The sequence below is a fragment of the Halyomorpha halys genome, unplaced genomic scaffold, assembly GCF_000696795.3.
Source record: "Halyomorpha halys isolate HHAL.00 unplaced genomic scaffold, Hhal_1.1 Scaffold1243.1, whole genome shotgun sequence".
In the NCBI taxonomy this organism is placed as follows: domain Eukaryota; kingdom Metazoa; phylum Arthropoda; class Insecta; order Hemiptera; family Pentatomidae; genus Halyomorpha; species Halyomorpha halys.
The window spans coordinates 212,760-219,025 of record NW_027114799.1 but is presented as its reverse complement, the minus strand read 5'-3'; the positions used below and the strand labels follow the sequence as shown (position 1 = coordinate 219,025).

The 6,266-nt window shown below is 31.0% G+C and overlaps 1 protein-coding gene across 1 annotated transcript in view; it reads left to right on the top strand.

Annotated features, from left to right (window-relative positions):
* Positions 1–1,112: 1,112 nt before the first annotated feature.
* The window catches only part of LOC106688956 (uncharacterized), an 11,381-nt gene continuing 6,227 nt past the window's right edge, over positions 1,113–6,266 (top strand). Inside the window, exon 1 of the mRNA XM_014433674.3 lies at positions 1,113–1,311. The gene's annotated coding sequence lies outside the window, so the exon portion shown is untranslated. The remainder of the gene's footprint in view (positions 1,312–6,266) is intronic.

The following is a 6,266-nucleotide window of genomic DNA, read 5'->3' as shown; positions in this document are numbered from 1 at the left end:
ATGGTTTACGTATGTAAGAGGTACATTTTTTTATTTAACAATTGATTATGGGGGTATAGTCTCATACAAAAGACACCCCTAACTATATACATCGTTATAAATAAAAAACAAAAGATAAAATAAATAGATTAAAATAATAGTTCTTAATAAAAGATAAAAGTAAAGTTAATGACATAAACAATGACACTTATGGATTTAACAAAATAATTAGTTGACTTCAAATGGACAAAAAAAAAGAATGTTAAAAATAGTATCGAAAACTCATTTAATATATATAAATGGTTCACCGTATATTTGAAAATATAAAGGAAATGGTGGTGCGGTCAAAGAAAAAAAATAGTTAACAACTATTTATTTGCAGTTTCGGCCCACCCTGAAGGGTTTCATCAGAGCTGTAGAATTTAAAAACTGCTAGCGAGTGACGCGGATGTGGTATTGAAAAGTTCTTTTGGTTGTTATAAGGATATGTTACTACTATTATTATTAGAGTATGTTACTACTAGCTTTATAAGCGTATTTTTGATACTGTAGTTGCTTTTCCGTCACTTGCTAACTGTTTTTAAACTCCATAGCCGAGATAAACGTCAGCAAATAAATAGCTGTTAACTATTTTCTGTTCCTTTTTGACCGCAACCACGACCATCTTCTTCATATTTTAATAATACTCATCATTGAGCAGTGATTTTCATGATTTTGAGGCAGCAAAATAATTATAAGTGATGGAAGAAAACGTCTATCATTTTCGATTTCAGCACATTAAAAATATAGAGTTCAGTCAAAATTATCAAATCAAATTTCCGAAAGTCCCGTTTTGTTGATCTATGTCATCGATACGAATAAATAAAACCGATAACGGTTATAAAGAAGACACCTACAGGTTAAATAATTGTCAACAAATAGCTCTCATAATATCAAAAACAAACCTTGGTACCCTAACGAAGATTCAATGGAACATGTTTTAGAAATGTCTGGACAGGAATGATGAAATATTTACAACGAAGTTGCCGGCGAACGGTTTTTCTAATTGGTGCTCTATTTGAAAGCGCCTTGGGAATTCAGCGATATCGATTCCCTAGTTTTTATTATTTAATTCATAGTTCACCCTACTGACATTGACTAGATGCGCAGGCAAACCTGTTTTTTCTACAACCCATTCCCATCTTCTGAACCACAAATAACGGAAGCCAAACATTAAATATGAAATGTCTCTAAAACTATGGGGTTTACTTGAAAATTGAAGAAGTTGGAATTTGATCTCAATTGCTAACATTGGAGCACTTCAACGCTTGAAAACAACTGTATAGAGAACAAGTAAGCAATTATAAGAATACAATATGTTTTAATTTAATGAGATAATTCGCCCTACAAAAATTAATGAAGTATGATATTTTCCTATGTGTTTATTTATTTTATAGTGGTGCATATCGGATAATAATGATATTATTTTCTAAGGTTCTTTACTAAAACTCCCACATATTTTATGACAATGCGATTATTTGAGTAAAATGAAATTGCATTCAGAATAATAAAATACTTCCCTTTTTAGTTCATAAACCACTGTTTTCAATCAATTATCTGCGGATGGGAAAATGAATGCACGCTGCAATCTTGAGAAATATAAAAGTTTGGAGCTCTGCACAGTAGCGTAAATAATCCCCCTTTTTTCCTCTTCAAAAGTCAAGTTGGAACTACGAAATTTCCAACACTATTATGATATTCAAAATTTTCTTTGAAGTACACGCTTTCTAAAGGTCTAGCCACTTATTTTATATTTTGTGGAAAAGATGGTCGGGGGGGGGGGGGGGAGGGGTGTAGGATGTGGTATATAAATTTCGACGTTTCGACCTGAATTTCAGGTCTTCATGAGGGAGTAATAGGCAGAGGTTCTGGCTAAACTGGTTTAGTGCAAAGTTTAACCAGAACCTCGGCCTATTAATCCCTGATGAAGACTTCAAATTGAGGTCGAAACGTCGGCACTAATAAATATTTTTTTGTTCATTTGCTGACCGCACCCCTCCCCCCCTCTCGCACCCAACCATCTTCTTCACATATTAATCTACGGTCAACCATCAACACCTCGTTTTTTAAAAATTTTATTCTCTTATTAAAAAAATATGGTAAAAACGGGTTTCATATTAAAAATAAATTGGAACGATGTATTTCAATACATTTTTTTTATGTGATTATCAAATACTCATTAGTTAATATAGTTAATTGTTGCCTGGAAATACTATATTTATGCAAACAAGAAAGAAAAATTGTCGCATTTAGATTGTGCACTATACAGGGTGAAAAATGAATAAGTTCGCAAGCTTTATTTTTCTGGTTTTAAGCAACCAAGCAAATCGAGTTTTATGCCAATATTAAGAGCATATTTTCAACTTGCGAATAGCTAAAGTTGCTCCCGGAATAATATTGACACAGGACAAGGCTATCACGAAATGTTAAGAATCTGGATTTTGTCTTGTAGGAACTCAGATAGAGTCTATGTTTATAAGATAATGAAGAAATTTTATTATAAAGATAAGGAAGAAATTTTACCTTGTTATTAAGGAACAATTATTCATTTAATTTATTTTTTGTAATGGTTAAAATTTTCGGAAAAACAATTTGTGAATCCGATCTCCGAACTTCTGAAAAATAGTTTTGGTACCCTCTTAATCACCATTGAATTTTCTTTATGATTTATACTTTGAAATGTGTTTTATAAATTGTTTCCATTGTTATAGCGGGCGAAATTGTGAGATGTATATTCCGAAATGAAAAACTGAAATTGTAAAAATAATGTAAACCAACTACATTGAAGCATCCTATAATTTCGTGGATAGATGTAGAGTTGCAAGTTTACTTCGGGTTAAATGTTAGACAATTGAAAACCACTTGTTCCATGAAATTTCTGTTTTTTTAAATGAAATATAAAAAAACCTGAACAATTTTTTTACCATTTTTTAGTAACTATTTCAAAATGCCAAAATGATAAATTTTGAATACACACAATATTAATATACAAGAATATATAAATTAAATAATAATAATAATAGGTACGATGAAGTTTCTGATTTTATATTTCTATGAGCTTCTTGCAACTTACGATTGTAACAAGGTAAGAAATTTCTAATGATTAATTGATTAATTTATAAATTTGTTTTCGAGTTCGATCAAATCAATGAAATTATTCTAAATGGTTTCCAAACATTTTCTCACTTCTCCACCAAAGCTTAAAACTATTTCAATAAAGTCCCAAAGGAAATTATCGATGATGGATAAAACACCTATATTATGTTCATTTTTTTTCAAACGAACGCTCCATCAAAATAAGAAAGTAGCAAGAGTTTTCAATTCTTAAAATAAAATTGTGGACACGGGCGCTGTTTTAATATTGCATCATGAGTATCAGGCTGATTAAAAACAAAAAACATTTTTTTTTCGTGAGCTGTGCTTGTGACATATCTACTAAAAAAATCTTGTATTTATTGATTGTTTTACTGGCTTAAAAAGATGAAAAAATATTTTATTTTTTTCATAATGTTTATTGTCTAGTATAAATGTTATTGATTAAAGGAAAATCATACCGAGAAAAAAGAAAAAGTCAATTAAGGGACACTAATTCTTTAATCTCAAATATGTGTCAAGAGGAGAAAAATTATCTTGTTATTCTTCGACATCAAATCCTACTATATCATCCACAAAAACAGCACTATGGTCATCCTGTTAAGGGATATTATTAACAAGAAGCAATGCTTGGGTATCTAGAAGTTACCTCTTGGCCCTTAAATTTTGAAAAGAAAGGTGTGGTCGAGGTTTCCCGAAGGAAATCCCGAAAATGGAGCTGACCAGGAGACTGTCGAATGTCAAACGATGAACAATAAAATATGAATGCGTTTTTAATAAAGTAAATCGTTTTTGTCTAAAAGTGAAAAATAAAATATATTATCAATTCATCTGTACTTCTAGAAATTATTTTTTTTATACTATCTTTGTGAAAATGTTTTGAGATAATACCAGCTGAACAAATTTGAAAAAAAGGTAATAAAATACTTGAAAATGTTTACTAAAATTGTAGATGTCTTGACATTGGTCATTTATTAGTATTTATTTATTTTAAATATAACGATTTATCATCATGGTATATATTATCCTTAGTTATATATGTATCCTTCATTTTCGTAGCTTAGCGCGATGTTACTTTGGAAATTAAAAAGTTGCCACAATTAAAATTTTAAAATTTGATAATTTTTCATTATTATAGTTTTGTTAAATGTTATTTTAGAAATCTTTAGTGGGAAAAGTCGGACGAAGTGGTTGTTGGGTACTTCTTTCGCATTCATCTAATTAAATACCTCCTATAAAGTTTATTGTTTGGAATAACTTGGATTGCTTTTTGTAACCCTACAATGTATGCAAATATCTATAAATTTATCGAACATTCAAACTAACAAAACATTATTTTATTGAATCATATTTTTCCACCGTTCGAACAGACCTCAATCGTAGGTTAAGAGGACGAAAACGACGAAAGGTGCATTAGAAGATGGAGTTAAAAGGTGATGTTGAATGATATCAATTGATATCTATGGCGTTTTTATACTCTCAAGAGTCAATAAATTGATGCTGGAGCTGTCTTACTGAATGAACACAAAAAGAAAGTTTGGCTTTTTCATCCTTGTTCAGATTATCAAGCCTTTTGTCCCATCCATATTGTAAGTACTTGTAATCTTCATCCATGTCCACTAGAGTGAGCTAAAAAATATTTGTTTTTAAAAGTAATACAGGGGAAATGTTGTGAACTAGAGACATAAAAGGGAAGGGAAGGAAGATAAGAAATCGATTCATTTCTTCGGGTCACGTATTGGCTCTAAAGTTTGAATTTTAAATATATCATTCAACTTACCATAATATAAATGGAATGCTTCTGGTAATTTGATTTTTATTCTAACCAATTAAGAATTAGAGAAAAAAATTTACATTAGTCAAATTCTTCCTCTTTTCTAAATTTAACAAAATAATGGAAAAATTCAATAGTTCAGACAAATTTGGATTCAATGAAAAGTTCTTTCATTTTACACTACGATCCTTTGAGGGTGCTGAACACGAAATTGAGGTTTATTACCCAATTTTTGTTACCCTGAAATAATAAAAAATAAATCATAAAAAAAAATTTATTTTATTTATATTTCCGATAAAAAATCGAGGTGGCATTCTTGTACTTCGTAATAAGCACTATAACAAACAAAATGTCTGTACTTCTCCGATGTATGGTATTCGTTTGGCGACCCCATTTGATTAGGATGCACCTTAAAAATGGCCGGAAGAGGAGAGGAGTAAAGATGGGGCGACAAATAGTAGAGCAGGTTTCCTAACTTTTTCGCCACGACACCTTTTTCATGTTAGAAACTTTCGCGGCAGCCCTGTCGAGCTAAACAAAAGATAAAAATGACGTCATAATTATCCTTCAATTGGGCGGTTAAATATACATGGAAAGAAGAAAAATTGGGCAATGCTAGAATGGACTGTTTATTTACTATTTTAATTTTCATTTTTTTTTTTTTGTAATCTTTTGAGGTAGTGCTATTCGCTTGCGGCTCCCTCAATATATTTCAGGAACCGCTGGTACAGAGTACGAAAGACTGAATAATGATTAATTTTTTAAAAATTTATTTTGTATTTTCAGAATAAAATTGAAGTGGCAACTTCAAATTATTTTTCAGCATTTTGAATAAGCAAAATAACAAAACGTTCTAGTTAAAAATAATAATAATCGACAAGATGCGTTGTACTTACATAGCGAAAGGTTAGTGAAGACAATTATCTTATTAAAAATTCAAAATTTAGAACCCATAATTGACCGGAAGATTCGATTCATATTTGATTATCCTCCTCTTTTCATCTCCCTGATTAGCATCTTTTCCGTTATTTTAAGAATTGAAAAAAAAAGTATTCAGACTACCCTAATAATGTCTATCCTTAGTCATTTATGTGTCCTGGAGACAACAAGAAATCTGAATTGTTGCTGTAATTTCATACAGCGAAGTCATGTGCTTATAAGGATAAGGCTTTATTAAAAATGGTTGATATACCTACATCAAATATCTAGTATACCCACTCACACCATTTACCCAAGTATCTTAAGGTGGATCCACATGTTGGCCGCTCGCCATGGCTCGGAGGCTCGTACAAATGCTCGGGAAGCAAAGTGCGGACCATCCACATGTCAGTGTTATTCAGAGAGGCAAACATGGAGGACGTTGAAGTGATTTCAGCAATTG